Raw genomic sequence first — 23,232 nt, 5'->3', positions numbered from 1 at the left:
CATATTGTCTTATATTCTGATGTTAAAACTTTCAATTATTATATTTGAGGATATTCATAAATTTCCTAAGCACAATGATTGAAAAACTAGAAAACTTTGTTTGCACACTGGCAGCACAAGGTGACATTGCTGGCATGTTGACTTTATTCTATCTAAATACATTTCCTAAACACTATGGAAAGTTTAGAAGAAGGGCTCTTTAAAGCATAACTTCACATACAATCTTATTTTACTTGCACTCATTCGGAAGCAAGTCGAGTAAGGAAAGTTGCATGAAACCACTTCAGTTGACTAAATTAAAAAACTACAGCAAAAGAACAAAAACTGAAGTATTTTAATGATAGGGAGGCCATGAAATACTAAGCAAAAGAATCTTAGTTGGTCCTAGAATCTTAACTCTAGAAGCAACTGAACAGGGGGTTATAAAAGCTTTGTAAGACTATTAAAAACCTGCAATGAATTTTTCATTCTGAATTCTGTATTTTTTACTTTAATATTTTTCATGTCATTTTTTTTCATGGGCTTTTTTTAGGGTCCCCCCTGTTCAATATGTTCATTGTGACTGTTTTTCCTTTAATTTTTTGGAAGTTCAGCCAGCTAATCCCAATGTCTGGGTATTTGAACTGATTTATTTAAATTGATTTTTCTTTAAAAGCAGTGCCTTTCCCTCTTTCTTCACATTACTAATAATTCTAATTTAATATTAGAAATTGCAGATACTTTTAAATAACATTGAATTGTAGGAATGCTAGATTTTTCAGACGTGTGTTGATATTTTATCTTGCAGGCAATTACATTTCTGCAATTTTGATTATATTGAATTGCTAACTTTTGATTACATTTAATTAATTAATTTAGGTATAATGTGGAAGGATAGTTTTAGCTTTGCTCTTGTAGATCTCGATTACTTTTGTCTACCTTCTAATGTGAATCCCTTAGTTCTGAAGCAAAATCCTTATCCCTAAAGCCTAGCCCTTCTGGAATTTCATTGAATTTGTGACACATTTACCAAGCCATTCTAATTTGACAGGACTCAGTTTGTAAATTCAACTTCTTCCTGGTGGCAACAGCCCAACTCTGCTCAGTTCTTTGATTCTTCAGTTGTTGTTCTCCACTTAGCTCTTTGTATCACTCTCATCAGTGCATACTGTCAGCCAAATCTTTGCTAAACATTTTAATGCAAATTTTGGAGTTTCATGTCCAGATTTATAAATGCTCTGGATTTTGTCCTTTATACATTTTAAATCAATAAAACTCAACTTTCTGGTTGATATGTAAGCACTGCAGTTTGACTTCTAGAACATTCCTTCAGGGGAGAAACCCTAAACATTGTTCTACCTAGTGTCTTCCTTCAAGGATTGAATTTGCTCCAGTTTCCATCTACTTTGGGTCCCTTTCCAGTACCTTCAAATAGTTGTTTTTCTTCTTTTTAATTTTTATGTTTTATATTGCTATTTAAAGAATGGTTACTCCCTTACATTTATACCATTAACCCTCCCAGACATCTCTTGAATGAAAAATAAACTTGAAAGTGATTTAATCCATTGTGCATGGGTATTGGTTATTATGGAATGAAGCCTAATCCTAACTGGCACCATTAGGGACATACTAGGCTCTCTAAAGAATAGAGTATGTGTCTCATGATGAACTTGAAATAGGGGTGGGTTCCGTGGAAACATAACATATGTGATCCAGACACCAGTTGCTGGAACACCAAAAGAAGCTAGTAGACAGAGAAAAAAAGGCAGTTTGGGCAGTAAAAGCACTTCATAAAATTATCCCTTAAGTTTGAAACAGGAAAACTTCAATAGAACCCTGGAAAATGCTCACCATTTTTATACATTCAATGATCATAAATGTCAAATTTAAAAGATTTTGAAGGACAAAATGTGCTGTTACCAACTCAGATAATTTATTCCTACTGCCCACCCAATTGTGGGGTAGAAAAACATACTTTCCCTATATAAGCTTTCTGTATTCCCTATACAATACTTTCTGAATATAAGCGGACTTTTATTTATATTTTTTACTTCCTAATTAGATTTATTTTTTGTTTACACTTGCCCCATTATATTGGCAGAATTATGTCACAGATTGACTTACTTTCAAAAACAAGTGAAGATGCAGGAATACATATTTGCGCACCAAAATTCCTTTCCTGGAATTTCTATCTAAGTTTGGAAACATAAGCCTGGGCACAAAAAAATGATCAAAAACCAATGACTGAGGCGACACCTACAAGTGGTAAGAGAGAAACTACTCACAGTGAGTAGTTTAGAGTGATGCAATTGTTTTGTTTTGTTTTAATATTTTACTAATTTAGAGAATAATTTGAGTTTACTTTATCCTATCAAGTTTGCTTTCTGAATAAGGTCTGTCCCTGTTGTGCATTTAGGAAAGCACTCTTTAAAAAATTCAAATTTCTTCCTGGATGAATAATACTCTTTGTGCTGTTGTTATTACCTGTCCCCAAGAAGACAAGAGATGATGAAATGTACTTTCTATGAAGCAGTTTTTTCCTAAGCTAACTTCTCCAATATTATGAAAAACATCTAAACATCTGTCACTGTTATCATATTATACTAAAGAAGTCACAAACAGAAATCCCTATTCTCCTCTCCTGCTCTCCCTACCCGATCCTGCCCTCCCTTCTCTTCATCCCACTCTCCTCTCCCCATCTCTATTCCTATTGCAATAGTTATACACACATTCTACACCATACAACCACACACACATGTTCACGCACACAAAAGTAACACCAGGAGGGTTTTTTAAAATCCTGTTTTATATTAGAAAAGAGTCCTTAGTTTATCATATTTTATAAAATATTTCTGAAGCTACAGCAACAATATATGTTATCATCAGTTCTGTGATTCTTCTCCATTCCCATGCTTTCTGCATACTGGTAGTTATCATCTCTACATGCTCTATGCTTTAGATTCAGTCACCTCTGAAGCAAAGGTAAAGCCTGCAGCAATTGAGCAGAGCATTCCTTCAATGTGCCTGTAAGGGTTAATTGCAATCCTACTCCTTGAAGTACTTGCCACAATTCCCTGCTTCACCAAAGAGTCTTTGATATCAACCTACTGCTTTTAGAAAGATTGCAACCTATGCACTCGGATTCGTCTAGTCAGGGTGCACAAGAACACCAGGTGTGAAAGCAAAATTGCTTTCTGTGCAGCTTGTGACCTCCACACCTCTCAATCGCCATGTTAGGTGTGCTGTTAACTGAGAAGTACACTTCTCTCTAAAATACAGATCTTCACCTGTGGGTTCAAAGCAAATTTTCAGCTGTGGAGGATACATGCCTTGCAATCTGTTGCAACTTGTTAAGGAATGCTGATGTTTACACATTGGTGTTATTGACCCACCACCATCGGTAGGACATGATCTTTGAAACATTTATTTCTAAATGAAAAAAAAATTGTTTAAAATTGTTTTCTCCACCTTAATTTCTGGGATGCCTCTCAAAAAACCAACAACAACAAAAAATGGAAATCATCTGCAGAAGAGTTGAAGTTTCCTGTGTGCATACTTATATCAACTTTTTTCAACCTTAAGTCATTAGAAATATGTCAAAAGTTGATTCCAAGTTTTACCTATTATAAGTAGTACAGCAATAATAATAGGGTGCAGGTATTCTTTTGAATTAATGTATAGGTGTCCTTTGGGTAGATCCCTAGGAGTGGAATTGCTCGGTTATAGTGTAGCTCCACTTGTCTTAGGAAACTCCACACAGCTTTTCATAGTGGTTGGACCATTTTGTATTCCCAGTGTAGGAGAGTTGGGCCTATGATGATGATGCACAGGTGAATTGATGGTAGAAAAACTATGGGGACTACATCAGAACACAAAACAACACAAACACTGTAAAAAATGAACAATGATGTAAAACATGTATAAATAAATTATTAGAAAAAGAAGTATGTCAAGAGTAAGAAGTGTAAGAAAATATATGAGCATATATGTCAAAAGTAAGTAAGAAATATAAGAAAATTTCCAAATGCTTTCACACATATGAGATATTTGTACAGTTTAAATGAATTTAATTTTTTTCTGTTGTTAGAAAGTCAACCAAAAAACTGATAAAATTTCCATTTTTAAAACTTCTTTATATTACTAAAATCCAGGAGTCATCATCACAATGTTTTTGATCAAACTTTATAACTTTAAGTGCCCTTCCCCCGATGAAGACAACAGCATAATTGGATTGCAACAGAGCCCACAAGGCTGTTTTGGCAATTGACTTTCAGACCTGTCTCTAGCACATTTTTCACTAATGGGGTAGTTGGAATACTTATACCCCATTATGTTTCTTTTTCAGTTTAGATTACCAGGCCATTTCCCAGAGATGCTAACTCACAGAACATAGTGAAGAACTTCAGAAATCCATGTTTTAATATGTAATAAGGTAGTCCTTATGAAACATTAAACTGTAGGGGTCAATTAAAGAAGATGATCCTTACAGCAGATAGATGTTCACAGATGAAAGCAAAGTGAAATTAAGCTTGGATTTTCCAGATAAACGTGTATGTACATTAAAGCCTATTAAAAACATTTCTTTTTTAAAAGATTTTATTTACTTATGCAGACAGAAATGGGGTACAGGTCAGTGGTGCAAGGACAGTGAGAAGATTCACCAGAGACAGAGTGGGGAGCAGAACAGACAGATGGAGGAAGTACTCTGCTGAGAGGAGCAGTGGGAGAGACAGGAGAGGTCTGCCGTGCCATGTGGGTCACATGTGGGTGAGGATTGAACTCACACTAAGGCAGGTGTGGATTGTCTTAACTTTGCAGTGCTGAGCTCCAATATGCTGCTTCACCAGGGCGAGCCCTTAAAAACATAAAAACATTTCTTAAGTTGCCAAAGTTGTTCTATTTGGCTTATTAGTTAAAATTATATTGAAAATAAAATATTAAACCAACAAGTAAATGGCATCAAAATATATCCTGGTATCCATATGTTCAAAGTTAGTGATTACTTGTTTTTCCTAAGACCACACAACCAGTTAGAGACAAAAGAGAAGTGAGACCAGCAATATCAGTATATGCTTTGGGATTTTATAGCTCTTTTCATCTTCAAAGTGCTTTACAAAATTTTTTAATTAGGCTTACACATTCTGGCTCCTATTCATGCAATTCTAAATCATTACTAAGTTAAAGGGAAAAAAAATGTGATAATTTCAACTAAATTAATGACAAACCTAGACTATTTAAAAACAAGTCCAATTGTTTGAGTCCTATCTATATTAGTAAAGTTTGGCCATTACTTATTCAGAATAAAGATAAGTTTTAATTGTGAAATTATCTGTAATTAAATGCTCTGGCTAAAATAGTTGTATTTCTGACCAACCTAAAGTACTATTCAAAGGATTTTATTTTATTTCCCAAAAATACTTTAGAAAGGAGAAAGTTTAGTTTTACAAATCCTTACTATTTTGAAAAAAAATCACTTTTTTGCTAGTTCTGCTTTTATTTTCTTTCATTGCTATTTCTTATTTACTTATTTATTTTTGTAACAATGATATGATTGAGAGGAAGATATGTATGAAATAGGCTAGACTTTAAAATGAGAATTCAATATGATAATTAGGAAACCTATATTTTGTTTTCATTTCTGTAATTAATTAGCTATGCAGCTCTGGACAAGTCACTTACTATTTCTACATCTTAATTTCCTCTTTTGTGAACTATGGTTAATTCATGCTCTGTGACCATAAGAGTAACTGTATATGTCTCAGACTAAACACCTGGGTGCTTCAGAGTCTGAAGTCTTCTCTGGTACCTTCTGTCATTATCACATGTATGCAGGCTTGAGTATGAGAAGTACTGCCTGATCAGCATTTTATGTCTCAGCCATCATGTGACCAAATAGATAGCAATAGAATAGGTCAAAATATAAGCAAATGAACACTGGTCTTTTCTAAAGAATATTTTTGGTTTGAACCATGTTGGATGAAAAGAGACATGAACATCACTGCAATTAACCAAGTTGGCTTTAATATTTGTTGCAACAAGGAACAACACAAACTAAAGGGAACAGATAGGCATCTAAGAAAATGGATATCAGAAAGACTCTCATGAAGGGTTTGGGCAATGGTTAGGTTATTAAGGGAAGGTCTAAGAGGAGGGAATATGCTCTAGATTGGGTGTATGGTAAATACGCAAGTAAACAACATTATGTGGAAATATTAGTCTTTTCCTTTAACTAGCACAGAATTGTGTGGCATATGTCTTCTTTTTTAATTGTGCAGCTGAGAGTGGAAATAGTTGGAGTAATGGTAAAGAACATAACTTTCACGCACTAGTTTTAGAAAAACCTAGAGAGGGAGGAGAGAACTGCCAGAATTATTGGTACTTGAGATCAGCACTGGGACATTCAGATGTGACTGTGAAGCTTATTCAACTTAATTTGCACACCTCAAGTCTATAAATCATGTTGCAACTCTACATAGTAATTTCTCTGTCAAGATTTCCAAGGTTTCCCTGTTTCGTTTAGCATATACTGTCTTACAATTTTGCCTTCCTAAACATGAAAGAAGCCAAACAGTGCAGTTAAACAAACTGCAAAAAGATTTTACAAAGTTAATTAAAAGTACCCTTAAAATTTCTCCAATACCGGCCCTCCTTGGTGGCGCAGCGGGTTAAAGCACTGCACTAAGAAACTATGCCACTTCCACATGAGTTCGATTCCCGCCTGCCCCGGAGGCGACCACATGGCATGGCAGACCTCTCCTGACCCACCCGCAGCTCCCCTCAGCAGTGTACTTCGTAGATCTGCCTGTTCTGCTTCCAGCTCTGTCTCTGGTGAATCCTCTCACCCTCCGCATCTCTGGCCTGTACCCCAGTTCTGTAAGAATAAATAAATAAATCTTTAAAAAAAAAAATTTCTCCAATACCTGTTCCATATTCTCTATGATAAACTGCTTTTATATTAGATTAAGTTACTTTTACCTTGAATATTTGGATCAATTTAAGTAATGAATCTAAGTATGACTACAGTATCTACTTTGAATGTCATTATAAACAAATTTTCTTATTAAATTTCTGATTATAAAAAGTAACATGCTATAGAATTTAAACATTAGCTGTTTAGTTGTTATTCAATCCCAAATCCTGTCATAATTAAGGATACTGAATTCTCAATCATGCATTATAAGCTAGGATCTGTTATCTGTTGAAAGTGAGTCTACTTCTATATAAAGATGTATTTGCTTATCCTAGTCTACACTTTGCATATTTATATTTATTTGGTCTAAATTAGTAAATACAGTCTGACTTCAACTACAGACTTGATCATTTATTCATCAGATATCCAATTAGCCATAACAGAAATACTGTTTTCTGACCATTTACTAGGTGCTTATTAGGAGGTCACATAAATTGTCATATTTAATCCCAATAGTAACTCTATGGGGTATGTAATACTATTTTTCACTTTGTGTAGATGAGTTTGAACAGATGAGCAAGTTTAAGGACTATTCCCCAGGTCACGCAGTTCTTTATAGCAGAAGCAAAATCAGCTTATTTCAATGGCTACATCTTTGCACTTTACTAAGTGGTGATAGTTATAAAATAAAAAAAAAAAAATCACAGAACCCCTAGGGAAAAAAAATAGCTTTTCACTACATATCTTTTCTGCTGCTTCTGGGTTTCAAAGCAGAAGCATCTCTTGAAATTCTGAGAATTAAAAATACTTAAAGGCCCTCCCTGATGGCGCAGCGGGTTAAAGCACAGCACTGAGAATCTAAAGCCGCTTCCGCATGAGTTCGATTCCCGCCTGCCCCGGAGGTGACCACATGGCGTGGCAGACCTCTCCTGACCCGCCCGCTGCTCCCCTCAGCAGTGTACTTCGTCGATCTGCCTGTTCTGTTCCCCACTCTGTCTCTGGTGAAGCCTCTCACCGCCCCTGAGCCTCTGGCCTGTACCCCAGTTCTGTATGCACAAATAAATAAATCTTTAAAAAAAAAAAATACTTAAAAATGAGATTTTAACCCCCATGACCATTACAAAGTTTATTTACAATCAGATTCATATTCCTAAAAAAGAGGTGCTTATTCTTCTGATCTTACCATTTGTGCAATAAATTAGTCTTTAAAATATTGATTAAAAAACTAAGACATAAAAATAAAATACAAGTAAAAAAACACAAAAATAAAAATAGATGGAAGTCAAGTTTTATCTCTTATTTTTAAAGATGATTCTTAAACGGCATTAAAATTTGAAAGCCACTCACTGGTTAGATCCAAAATGAATCTATATTAATTTCCAAAATGTGTCTAATGGACCTCCAAAGGGACATTTTCTAAATCCTAAACATTTAATTAATTCATGTTTTAATAAATTAATGAATAGGGATAACTATCATTAATTGATCATGACTAGCATTTTATACCATATGCTCTTACTATTTCTAGTTCTCACTGCTCCCCTGTGAGGTAGTATAGTTTATCTCTGTTTTCTACTTGAAGAAACTAAGACCTAATAAATTTAAATGTCTTACTCAAGACTGTACAGCTAGTAAAGGGCAGAGTGCTGGTTAACCCTGCTCAGTAAAACTCCAGGACTCTTTCCACATCCCATATTACTTCTCATGGCCCTCAGGCAATGTGTTCCTGGTGGTTACAGATTAATGATTATCTGCAAGTGAGTAAGCAGGACAAATTGGAGACCTATACTGCAATCTTGTTTTTTTGACACTATTTTAATTTCACTTTCATCTCCCTATTCCAAAGATTATATTGTTTCTTAACAAAAGTGAAAAAATATCGATTTTGTAAATATAGCACATTTGGTAAATAAAATGCTTAAATTAGATTTGAATAGCTTTCAGGCATGTTAAAGCTTTATATTTGGAAATGATAACATGTAAAAAGGGTAATTTTATCATCTTCTAAAATAATCAAAAATTGCTCCTCTCTTAAGTACTTTAACCTTATATTTCAATCATTGGTCCAGAGAATCTTGCTGTCAATTAGATATGTCACAACCACTGATTGTTGAAATTTATATTACATCACAATTTCCACCCAAGTCACACAGGAATTGTTTTATTTCAATTATTAAATTCCTTTTGTTATAGGAGATGAGACAAAAGAGAGCTAGTCTTTTTAATAAGTAACATATTCCCATGAAGAACCATAAAGGAAGCCAAACACTACACTCTTCAGTGGTCCTTGGCTACCATTTTGGTAATGCTCCAAAACCTTCAGAGTTGGAATAGATTCTTGCTAAATTTAGCTCCTGCTCAATCAAGATATAAGACTTACTTAAGGTCTACCCACTCTGCAACTCACTCAAATATATAAACACATACTGATTTTATACTAAAAATCATGTAGACATAAACCATAAGGAAGATAATGTAGGAAGATTTTTATCTAAGTTTCTATATTCCTGGAAGAACCAAATGAACAATTATTGAGTGCATATTCTGTAAAAAGGTTTTTTAAGTTCATGCTTTGGTGATACAATGGAAGTGATTATCACAGCATCCGCCACACTTGATATTAAATTAAATATATGCTAAAGCTTTAGGGACTAGAAAACAGGAAGCAATAAGAAAATGAAAATATATACAGTTATTTCCCTCCCTCTTGTCTTCTTTAGTTAAGATATAACTTATCTAAAAGAATGAAAAATCGGGACACTAATAAAACAGGAATTTAATAATAATCAGACTATCCATATACTTATTTGGCTAATCCAATATTGCATAAAATTTTAAATTAATTGCTATTTTTAAAAAATTACATAAAATTCCATATTCTAGTTCTTTTGAGAAATCATACATCTGACCATCCAGGACCTCTGTGCCTCCCTGTTCACAGGCTTAGAATACTGGCTGCTCCCTCTTCCAGTCATTTTCCAGATGACCAAAGTCCTGTCTTCAGGTCTCAATCATGACCATCCACTTTACCTCATAGTTTTTGAGTTCTCCACCCATAATATGCCTGATTACTCTTCCCCAAAACTTGAGATTTCCATTGTTTAAAGAGCATCTATATATATATGCATGCATCTAATTGCAAATCATATGTTTCTTTTTACTACAGTCACAGCTTTAGTTTAAACCACAGTTCCTACACATGTATTATTTCAATATTCTTCCACTTGATTCTTTCCTTTCCTCCAGACCTAAGCTATCAAGTCTATCCCCTAATTAAAATATATGCAGAATTTTCAAGAAAAGTTCAAAGTCTCTGACTTGATTTACAAAATCCAGAGATCAATCTGATCTTCTCTTTCAAATAATTAGTTCCAGCTCCAACCATACTGCCCCAAATGTGATGAGTTTATCTCTTTTTTTTTGATAACTAAATAGTATTCCATTGTGCATTTATACAACATCTTGATCCATTCATCTGTTTGGGGGCATTTGGGTTGCTTTCATTTGGCTACTGTAAATAGTGCTGCAACAAACATAGGCATGCAGGTTTCCTTTCAAATTAGTGTTTCTGCATTCTTTGAAGTTGGAAAGTGAAATAAGTCAAAAAGAAAAAGATAAATATCAGATGGTTTCATTTATATGTAGAATATAGAGAAACTGAAGAAAGGGTGAAGAAAAAGACAAAACTTGCAAGCTGACCATGGATAAGGAATTCAGCAAAGGAGAAAGAGAGGGATCAACACCAGGGAGGGAAGAGCACAGGGACTTTGATGATGGATCACAGGTGCTGTGGTGGTGGGATAACTCTGGGGATCATACCTGAGGGGAGAAATCAAATACTGTACCAAAATGAACAATAATGTAGAAAATAAATAATTTTTTAAAACTCTATTTTTTCTAAACTGAAATTAGTATTCAATGTTACATATATTGTTAACTATGAATGTAAAGTGTTTAGTAGAGTTTGTGATCCTTAGTAAAGACTCTCTCTAAGCATGTGTTGTTGTTATACTAAGACATGACTTTTAAATTATTTTTCTAAGGCATCATGATAGTTATTATCTTCAATTTAAAAAATACTCACTTTAGGGCCCTTCCTGGTGGCGCAGTGGGTTAAAGCACTGCACTAAGAAGCTTAAGCCAATTCCGCATGAGTTCTATCCCGCCTGCCCCAGGGGAGATCCACATGGCGTGGCAGACCTCTCCTGACCCACCTGCTGCTCCCCTCAGCAGTGTACTTCATCGATCTGCCTGTTCTGCTTCCCACTCTGTCTCTGTTGAATCCTCTCACCCTCCACATCTCTGGCCTGTACCCCAGTTCTGTATGAATAAATAAATAAATATTTTTTTTTAAAAATACTCACTTATTCAAGACACTTTTATAGGCAATCACCAGAAATTCTTTCTGTACCAAAACGAGAGATTCACTCATTTATAAGATGTTTAAATGTATGTAACACTTAAGACTATTGAATAGAACAAAATGCAGACAAAAAAAATAGTTTTCTTACTTTGTGTGTGCTTTGTTTTTTACTTTCTAATTTGAGAGAGGGAAATTTGAAAGTAACAGGATAGAAGTTCCAGCAAGATTAGTTAGTTTGAACTCTGAGAAGAATTTATTTTGAAACAAATAGGTACATTTCATCTTATATTTCTTCTTATATACTTAGAAATACTCTAGTCAATATATCCACTGGATAGAGAGTTGCTTAACTTCTAGAATCCCACATTTCTAGAATGCAATTTCTTTCCAAATTTGACAATAACCTTCCAGTTTTCTGTCTATGTGTTGCTACATAAGTGACCTCAACTAACAACAACAAAAATAATGCTGAAAGGAATTAAAGTGTTCTCATTTATGCAATAGATTTTGCATGTGTGTTAAAATGCTTTCACCACTGAACAGTACCTTAATGTTTATATGTCATTATTTAAATGTGCTGTAATAAATCATCTCTGTGAAATCTACTAGGATTGCAGGTAAAGCAATATTTTTCAATTTTTAGATGCTGGTATTTGTATCCATGTCAGTCCTTTGATGGTCTGGTGATAGGGAATAAATGTTAAGCTAGGAGAAAAACCAGTACAAATTGCTCATTTTAAGTAATAATAATTTTCAAAAGTAGGTCATTAAAAATGGAGCCATATGGATTGGGAGCTATGCTCCCAGGTATTATTCCTAGGATCGCAAGTCTTACTTCTCTCTACTTCATAGATTGTTAACCTATACCTCATGGGCCCCTTGAAGTTCACAGAGTACTTTAGGTCAGACCAGGAAGCACTAAAATTCAAAATAAATCTTGGTATGTATGTGTTTTTGTCCTTTTTTAGGAAAATGACCCATAATTTTAATCCAGTGCACAAACTCTATTATAATTCACTAATAAACACTGAGAGGAAAAAACAACAACTATAATTTGGGAAATTTATTTAATAAGGTTAACTAATGAGTCAGTTATAACATGGGCCATTATTCATTTATGTCAAAGAGCATTTGACAGCCAACATGTAATCAAGCTGCTACAACAACTGGCATTTCTCCTCCTGCAACTCAGCTTCTAGAATCCAGCTGCCTATCTATCTAGCTGAGTTCATATCTGTTATATCAAGTGCTCTCACATTTAATAACTTATATAACAGATACAAAGCACAGAGGAGAGCTGTTTGGGACATATTATACATGTGATAAATGGTTTTGAGACTTTATTTACAGAATTAATTTCTCTATCATAAATATTTTTATACAGCAACAGTTTTTCCTTCACAAATTCATGTTAGATGATTACAGAAATCAATTAGAAGATTTATATAAGCTCCTTTAGGGAAGAAATTTTTAATAATTCAGAGAAAACAATACCTTTGCCTTAATCTTTAGAAAATAAATGTTGTGAATTCTGCAGTAGCTAATTTAAAATTAGATTGGTCCTAATCTGTGGTTTTCTTTTTCTTTTTGAGGTGAAAATGGAGAAAGGGAAAAAACATTTACATTGAAGCTATCCCTTCAAATTGTCGGTTGATAAACATGATTTCTCTTTATTTTTGCTTCACTGATCGGAAAGGCTAGTAGTTAATGGCCTTTTATTACAGACTTCCTTTAGGACGCAGCCCAGCAATTAGGCATGGGCATGCCCCGTGACCTCTTGCTGCCTCCCCACTGGCTTTGATCAGAACTTTGCTCAGTGACACACGTCTAATAACCAAGAGTGGCATGAACTGAACCATCAAGACCCTGATTTATTCTTCAACCCACATCCTTGGTCAAATAGGGATATAATTAGCTATTATGCCAACTGCCAATATAACCTGACCCTGTGTTCAGGTTGGGGCAAAAACAAAACAAAACAAAAAAGGCATACCTCCATACAAATAAAATCCTCAAGAGAGCACTACAGGAATTTTAGCCTTTGAGATTAGCCAGCAGAGTAGCTTGAAAGCAAGTCATATTTGGATCATTTTTATCAAGTGTTCCGTTGCCTTCAATGAAAGTTTTGTTTAGTAAAATAAAAATAAGACATTTTGAAATAAAACTATAATTGACAAACAAGATTATTCCACGGCAGCATTCTAAGCTGTATAATGCAAAATGATGAGCTTTCAGTTGGGAATACTTTTTTTAAAAAAGATGTATTGGTTTATGCATACAGAGCTGGGGTATAGGCCAGGGGTGCAGGGGGTGAGAGGAGTCACCAGACACAAGAGTGAGGAGCAGAACAGGCAAATGTACTAAAACATACTGCTGAGGGGAGCAGCAGGGCAGGTCAGGAAAAGTCTACCATGCATTTGGGAATAACTTTTAATATAGAAGATGAGAAATGATCACCCACCCTTTCTTTTAATCTTTACTAATGCATACGATAAAACAAAATGGCTCTACTTACAGTCTGCTCAGCAGTGTAACCCCAAGGCAGCGTGAAATAGGCCAGTAACTCAAAGTTCTACATCAGTGGTCTCAAACTATGCTTCACAAGTCACCTGGGGATCTTGTTAAAATGCAGATTCAGTACGTCTCTGATGGGACCAGGTTTTTCAGTCTTTCTAACAGGCTCCCAGGTGAGTTGAGTGTTGCTGGTACTGAATCTTTGAGAAGTTAAGTGATAGATAGCTCACACAGAAATGACAGAAGATACTACATGAAGAATCATCAGCAGTTACTTCAAAAATTGATAATCATGTGGAAGACTATGCCTAAAGAGAGAAATGAAATGTGCTCTTGCAGAAATTAATGTGTATCTATTTCTGAGTAGCACTATTCTCATTTAGATCAAATAATTGGCTTTATAAAGCAATGTTTTATTATTTTGAATTCCATCTTTTCTTATTCACATGCAAAAGTGTTAACTATTCATATTTTGGCTATTTGGCAAAATAAAAAAATTAGCAAAAGTTACATGGTAAAAGTTTTATATGAATATCACTAGCTGTTTCAAACAAAAGTCAGTTATTTTCAATTTACTTCAATTTTGATCTCACATACAGATGGATATTTATTTTGTTTATGGCACGAGGTTATATATTATTTTAAATACTATCCCAAGTTCAGTTGCAAGGTTCAATAAAAAAGAGCAAGTCACCTGTTTTTTTATCTTTTGTTTTCCTTTATTTGCATTTACTTTATGCTGATTTGATTCCTGGGCCATTTTTGTTTCTTCGGTATCTTCTGGGGTGCATTTTTCTTCAGTTCAACCTCCTGTACTGCTTAAAAACAAGCTGTACTTTTCAATAAGAATCGTCTTACACGGCAGGGAAAGCCAAGAATGGGTTAACCCAACTGTGAGCCTTGAGAGTTCCACAATACATGATGGAAGATTAGTTCTTCTGGTTATTCTCCATGACCTGGGAACCCATATGTAAATTGTTAAGTTCAGTATTACTCTTTGAACTTGATGCATGCACAATGGAAAGTCAACACCCTGCACCCAGCTCCACTGTTTGGCCTGAACACCCCTCCAAGCCCCACTCATTATCATGACAGACTGGTACACATTGCTTCTAAGCGTGATAACTTTCACATACTTGGTGACTGTATCTATACCCTTGATGTCATAAGAGGTTTAAGGAATGTTCTTAAAATGAGCACAAGGATTTCACCCTCCTGATTTGCATGATATCATTGGTGTTTCTGGGTCCTTTTCAGAAATCACCTAAGACCAATTATGGAAAGAAAAAGAGTGGTGCTTATTGGGAGAATCCTTGAGCTCTTAACCTCTTGTCCAAGTTATCTGTTTTGTTTTTTTTTTTGTTTTGTTTGTTTGTTTTAGGTTTATTTATTTATGCCTACAGAACCGGGGTACAAGCCAGAGGTGCAGGGGTGGTGAGATGATTCACCAGAGACAGAATGAGCAGCAGAACAGAAAGATTGATGAAGTACACTGCTGAGGGGAGCAGTGGGAAAGTCAAGGAGATATCTGCCTTGCCATGTGGATGACTTCCAGGACTGGGAATCGAACTGTCACTGAAGCTGCTGTGGCTGATTGCAGTGCTGCGTCCTAACCCATTGCACCACCAGGAAGGGCCCCAAGTTATCTGTTTTTAATGTGATAATACAAGTGAAAATCTGGTGAAGGATAGAAGCAGGGTAGAAGTAGTTCAAGTATTAAATTAGTAAATCTATAGAGTAATAATATTCTACCAAATTAAATGCAAGCCATATTTCTGCAAAAATCTTTTATATGTAATGATTTTTTTTCCCCTGAGGAAGCTAATAGTTGATTCTTTTCAAAATCAGTTGGAATTCTTTAAGCAATGAAACAAAATAATTTAACTTCTAAAAAATTTAACAACCTACAATTATAATATTTGTAAACTGAAAAATGTGATTAGATTTTGTAAAGATGTATTTATTTATGCCTATAAACTGGGAACAGACCAGAGGGGCAGTGGCAGCAAGAGAGGATTCATCAGAGACAGAGTGGGGAGCAGAACAGGCAGATTGACAAAGTACACTGCTGAGGGGAGCAGTGGAGGAGACAGGAGAGATCTGCTGCACCAGGTGGGTCACCTCCGGGGCAGAGGGTTGAACTGGCACTGAACTGGCAGCTTGCAGTGCTGCATCCTAACCCATTAAGCCACCAGGGAGGGCCAATGTGATTAAATTTTGAGAACAAAACAGCGTGTACCCTTTATTTTTGAGTACTTACCACTATATTTGTAATACCACAACTTGAAGGGTTTATTTTCAGTTGATTTGCCTTTTTTGTACTAAATAAATATACATTCCTTAGCAGAAAGAATGAAGTTGAGAATCTGTAGGATTTTTCAGTACCTAATTTTTATATAATGATAATAGAGAAAACTTAATTACTCATTTGTTGATATCTGACTTATAAAAACTGATCCTCCCTATATGTGTTATGTGTTGAGTCCTTTATTTCTACAAAGAAACAAACAAAAATGTGATAATTCTAATTGCCTCTGAATAGTGGGACAGTATATATAAAATACAGATATACATTTGTATTTGTCCTACTACTTGAGAATTGCATTTTGAGCACAGGTTGATTTTTGTTTGTTTGTTTGTTTTCTTTTCTTTTGTTTTGCAACATTATTTGTTACCACCCTGTTTATAATTTCCTGGTCTAGGATCACACTCTTCCTGCACATGTTATCACACAATATTCACCACCAACGCAGCCAAAGTCTTGTGCTTTAGGCCTCTTCTCTTCTTTGCTTCCTCCCTTTCTACCTCTTCCTCAATTATACTGTTGTTTCTAGTCTATTAGAGTGTTTTCATGTTTCTCTATATTTTGCATACAAGTGAAACCCTCTAGTAGTTGTCTCTTTCTCCTTCTTACTTATTTTTCTTAGCATAAACCCCTCCAGTTTCATTCACTTTGTCTCAAAAGCCAAGAGTTATTTTAATAACTGAATACTATTCCATAATGCATGTATACTGTATCTTCTTGATCAACTCATCTGTCCCTGGCATTTGCATTATTTGCATAGTTTGGATATTATAAAGATGCTGCAGTGAACACAGGAGTCCATATTTCCCTTCAAATTAATGTTTATCACTCTTCAGATATATACCTGGGAAAGGGTTTGCTGGTTCATATGGTAGATATACTTTTAAAGATGTATTTATTTATGCATACAGAACTGGAGTACAGGCCAGAAGTGCAGGGGTGGTGAGGGGATTCACCAGAGACAGAATGGGGGGGGCAGAACAGGCAGATCGACAAACTACACTGCTGAGGGGAGCAGTGGGAGAGACAGGAGAGGTCTGCTGCCCCATTGGGTCAACTCCAGGGTGGGGGATGGAACTCGCACTGAAGCCACCTTGGCTGACCACTCACACTGACCATCTTGCAGTGCTGGTCCTAACCCATTGCGCCACCAGGGAGGACTCTATTTTTAATATTTTAATAAATATCCACACTGTTTTCTTAAAGGACAAACCATCTATACCACTTGTTGTTACTGGTCTTTCTGATATATGGTTTTTTCCGCAGATGTGAGGTGGTGTCTCCTCATGGCTTGGATTTCCACTTTCCTCACAATGAATGATGATGAGAATTTTGTAATATGCCTATTCACCATCTGGATGTCTTTAACATTACTTTTATAACTATAAAACTCTTTGAGGCATGGATAAATTTACTATTTTGAAAAACATTGTTCATCCTCCTTTCCTGGGTAGCTTAGAGTGGAATTAGAAACCTTAAAAAACTCTAGTTAATTTTTCCAATGGTAAGAATTTTTCTAACTGTGCCTGTTCAGAAAAAAGAGATGTCTAGCTATTGGTTCAAGCTTCATTAATATCAACACCACATTCTCATTAACAAAGACAAATATATTTTATTGCAGGACTAGGAGTTTAGTTAGTAATTTGTCTTGTTTTCATGTAAGCAACATAGAGTTTCAAAAATCTAAGCTCTTTTTCATTGAAAAAAGAAACATATTAATCTTGAAAGTAGGTAATTGACTATTTTAAGACTGGAGAATGAATAGATATCACCTTCATATATTTCACTAAGTGTAATCTCAAAGGAAAGAATGAGTGGGATAGTTACATTTGTTGAACTTACCTTGGCAGCAAGGAGCATTTCTCTGGCAGTGATCATGTACTTAGCTGATAAGGGGAAAAATATGTTTGGAAGACCACATGGAGCATTAAGAGCCATCATTTTCCTTGAAATCTTCTTGGCCCAAAAATACTGCTAGTTACTATTTAAACTGCAATACAAGTAGTGTTTGGCCTATAAAGCATTTTAGATGAATAGATAGGTACAGATATAGATGTAAATGTAGATCTAGACATTTTGCAATATTAAGCAGTTGGTGTTAAGTTAACAGAGCCTTCAAACAGACAATGAACTTATTTATTTTTTCACACCAGATGGCTTAACATCATGATGCAGTCATAATTCCTCTCAGGATACAGTTTGTAACTGTAATGGCATAACTCTAGATAAAATGTTAGAAGACATTTAAAGTTAATCTCATCTACTCATACACTCAATTCTAAGAGAATGTATTGTTTATCAAACCTTAAAAGGTATCAGTTTTTTCTGTGACACCATCCTAAACCATTTTAGTCAGAAACAGGTGAAGCTGAGAATGTTATAAAATAGCCATACTGGATGAATTTCATGAGCCATTGACAACCATGACACAATCCAAAACTATTTTACAAAACATTTACATTTCTCAAGAATTAGTTTCATGAGTTCAGAAGGTTTCTCCTGGGAAACTTACAGAGAATCGGTCATGAACTTTAAATAATGTGAAGAGCTTGACCTTCGAATGTGGTAACCCAGTTGACATTCTGACAGTCTCTCATTTGCTTAGTCACAATGCAACTGAAAATGAACAAATAAAGGTAAAACGTAATGTCAACTTAAGTCAATGCAATCACGATTTGAAGTAAAACAAGATCATAAGTAAAGTGACTTTTTCCTTTGGTGTGCCCAAACTCATGTAAGCTATGGTCCCTTCTTCCCTTTTGAAATCTAGATCAGGTATTTAACTAAAAATAGATTTTTCCTATTTTTCATGAATAGGTGTTTCCAAGAATAGTTAAATTATTTGCTCTCACAATTCTCCTCTAAAACACAGAATACACATGACCTGGAAAAGAATCAACTCATAACTTGTGTGCCCACACCAAGGGAGAATTTTCTTATATAGGTGTTTTTGACAAGTCATAGGCAGGGTGGATATTCAGGAGAAGAAAATGTCATTCAACATTATAAAGAATAATGCCACAGAAAAGAATAGCACTTAAAATTCTAAGATGACCTTCACATTTTTCTGACATATACTGCCTATATAAGCTCTTTCTCTTGAGTATAGGCAGGACCTATGTATGTGGGTATATATCGTTTCTGTATTAGGGTTCTGGAGAAACAGAACCAATAGCAAATAGATTATATAGATCTAGAAATAGAAATAGAACTAGAAGAGAGAGAGGAAGAGACCTTAAAAAATCTAAACCTCAGAGATAAAAGTCTGACAAATCCAAGTTAACACAGATGTGGTCTGTTAAAAGCAAGTTCTCATCCTGTGAAATGGCCTCATGGAAGGGAATAAGGGATGACCTCTAATTATTGGGTGCTTCAGTCATACAAGAAATTTAATTTTTACAGTAATCAGTGGGTTTGGAAGATGATTTGAAACCCCATATATGCCCAAGTCCAGGCAAATACCATGGTTTTATTCTTGAAGAAAAATGTCAGAAGGACTCAGCTAAATCATAGCCAGACTCCTGCCCAATAGAAATTGTAAGGTAGTAAATTTTTACTAATTTAGGAAATTTATTATGCAGTGATTAAGAAAAAACTAGTTGGGGAGACAAAATAGACAGTTCAGGCAAAACTTTGATGAACCAAGGAACTGGATCCTTCCAGTCTACATCCTTTCTTTGTTTTTATCGCCAAAGTCATATATTCTTCTTTTGGAGAAAAAAGGAATATCTGCTCTAATCATTTATATCATGTAATAAATTTGGGTGGGTTAGATTTTGGAATTATCTGATGTGTTTCCAGTCTCCCTATTTAGTCAATGTATTCAAGACCTTCTATCTCAGGGAAGAACAGAGAGTCAATTCTTAAATGTCAAAATGCTTCATCAAGATTTTATGACAAGTGAATGCCTTGCATGATGAGGGTATGTTCTAGGACATGCTATCTTAAAAATTCTTCAGCATGTCAATGCATATTAGGTGTGGATTTTGTGCACTTAGGGATGTGATAAACAAAACAACATGAGGATAAACCAAGAGAATCAAAAGATGTGGCAAGCACTTTCATGAGGTTGCAGGCAGCATAAAATGATTCAGCTTCACTGGCAATAGGAATCTAGGGACAGAAGTCAAATCTCTGTTGTTTGTCAAAACAGTTTATACAACACATGATTATAATCTGAGAGTGTATTTCTTAAAACAAAAAAAAAAATCTAAATTTTATTTTAGCATAAAAGCTGGTCTATGCCACACATATAGCTGATGATTGAAGCACCAGATTTTTTTTTCTTTCATTCTAGACATTATAATTATTCCATGATCTGAGAAGATATGCAGTCACCAAGGAGCACAATGATTAAGAGCCTGAGAACATTCCTTGCCCTGGCCCTTCTCCCCAAAAAAGGTTTCAAACCCAGAGAAGCAGAAAAAAGTCCCTCTAAGAGGTTTTGGAATATACCAAAAGTTAGTTGAACTCCAGCTCCTGGGAGCATCTTTGTAAACTGAGGAGGTGGGAAGGAAATGTCTCACATAGATTCCCTATTTTTTCAGTGCAGTGTCAGTAGGATAGAAGCAAGCATAGGGTTTGTGAGAGGTTGAAGATAGAAAAACAGCCCTACACTTCATAGCACTCCAGAACGATACTGGAGAGCTTCCAAAATTTCTCAAACACAAAGGAAGACGGGCGTGTGTTTGCATACACCTGTTAACTTTTGCCACCAGGTGATCTCCAGTGCCCTATTCCATTCTGATATTGCATGACTCTATAGTAAACACCCTCATCAAGGTGTAAGGGTGAAAACCTTACAAAGATAATGGGGGAGGAGTAATTCATTTCATGCTCTTCAATTATGTGACATGTGTCATTCTGCCAGGCTCTCTGCTGTTCATTCCCTGCCTTAAATGTTCAGTGGAAAGTTGAGACAGTATAGATTTTTCTTTTGGCATGCTTTCTGCTTTCTTTTCTTTTGTACTGCTATCCAATGTATTGCAACACCTTTAGTTGACCCTTTAAGGTCTTCAGTCCTTTCTCTCCACACCTAGATTCTTCTAGGAAATCTATCAGTTTGCCACCCATTAATAGAGCAGTGAGCCACAGAAAAGATGAACTACAGGCACTTGATGTCTTCCCATTTTGATACAAAATAGTAAAGTATATAGTCTTTCCGTGGTACAGTGGGATTAGTACTTGTGGTCGGAATGCAGATCTACTTGAACTTGTTAAAACAGTGGCCCAAATCCCAAGAGAGACAATTGGCCTTTTGTGAAGCAATTTGCAAGTATCCTGTTCCATCCTTAAAACTTACTATCCCCTGTTATTATGTGATTAGTAAAGTCAATAGCAGCTGTATTTTTTTACCTATTTCACATCTTTTAGGACATCACAAATAAGCTTTGTATATGTTTCTGATATGTAACAGCTCACCAAGACCTACCTGGGAGTAGTCAACTCAATGTACTAATGTCTTAGGGCTCTGATAAAGAACATCCCTGCTGGAAATACAGAAAGTGTTCACCAAAACTCTAAAATATGGCTTATATAACAGGTTTATATCATGATTCACAAATGTTAACTATATATTATAGTAAAGGAAGATTATAAAACTGAAGTAGATAGTTCCACAAACTATTTTCTGTGTATCTACAGAATAAAATGTCCTGTTGTTTTTGGCAATATATTCAGGAGTCTAGAATTTAACAAGTTTGAGGGAGAAAAGTACAAAAATGTTTTTCTCAGATTCATGCAGTGCAAATGTAGGGAAGAAGGTATGTGTGTTGACAATACCCCCTTGCCCATCAATATTCTGTTGAGAATATCTTCAGAGTATATGTTATGAAACATTCATTTCTATCTATCAATTGCTACACTTATGAGACCTCAAAGAGATGACTTCCTTTTTGTAACCCTCTTCTCTTTCTAAAAAACAGCTTTTAGGGCCCAACCTGGTGGCATAGCAGCTTAAAGCACAGCACTAAGAAGCTAAAGCCACTTCAGCATGAGTTCAATCCCTGCCCTGGGGGTGACCCACATGGCGTGGCAAACTTCTCCTGACCCGTCTGCTGCTCCCCTCAGCAGTGTATTTCATCAGTCAACCTGTTCTGCTCCCCACTCTGTCTCTGGTGAATCCTCTCACCTCCCCTGCACCTCTGGCTTGTACCCCAGCTCTGTATGGATAAATAAATAAATCTTTTTTAAAAATAAATTAGAGTTCTTAGAAATTCCACTTAGTAATAGAGATTTTCTCTAATTTGAAGCAACTTCAATGCAATGACATTAGACACAATCTAGAAGTTTTTTTTTTTACTATCTAAATTTTTATTTTATTTTATTTTATTTTTAATTAAAAAGTTTATTTTTACATCATTTTGCACATTTTTTTTTTCATCTCAATTGTAATCCCCACGGGTTTCCCATCACCAAATCACCCCTGTGCCACCACCATAGTCCCGTGCATTTCCCTCCCTTCCTCCCCCCCGTTTTTGGTCCCATTCCCCACTCCACCCCCACAGAATGTCTCTGGTCTATGGTTGTTCATTATTTTTGTTATTTTCTCGCCTGGTCCATTATACTCCTGCTATGAGTGAAACCATCCGGTATTTTTCTTTCTCTTTCTGGCTTATCTCACTCAGCATGATCTTTTCCAGCTCCATCCAAGTTGCTGCAAAAGACATGTGTTTCTCTTTTTTGGTTGCCGAGTAATATTCCATTGTATATATGTACCACATCTTTCTAATCCAGTCATCTACTTTTGGGCATTTGGGCTGCTTCCATGTTTTTCCAATTGTAAATAAAGCAGCAATAAACATGGGGGTACAAGTATCTTTTTCAATCAGTGTTTTTGTGTCTTTTGGGTAGATACCTAGGAGTGGGATTGCTGGGTCATAGGGAAGCTCCATGTTTAGCAGTTTGAGGAACCTCCAAACAGTTTTCCATAGTGGTTGTACTAGTTTGCATTCCCACCAGCAATGCAGGAGAGTTCCTTTTTCTCCACATCCTCGCCAACATTTGTTGTTGCTAGTTGTTTGAAGATGTGCCATTCTCACTGGGGTGAGAAGTTTTTAATATAATCTGGAAAAGCAAAAGGAACTCTATTCTATGGTGCTACTGTCTGATACTTAAGATTGAAATGTTGCTGGTAAATTTCGTTTTACCTCTCAAAATTAA

This window comes from Condylura cristata, unplaced genomic scaffold (assembly GCF_000260355.1).
Source record: "Condylura cristata isolate star-nosed mole 26May11 unplaced genomic scaffold, ConCri1.0 scaffold00030, whole genome shotgun sequence".
NCBI lineage: Eukaryota > Metazoa > Chordata > Mammalia > Eulipotyphla > Talpidae > Condylura > Condylura cristata.
The sequence above is the reverse complement of the archived record's forward strand: the minus strand, read 5'-3'. Positions refer to the sequence as shown.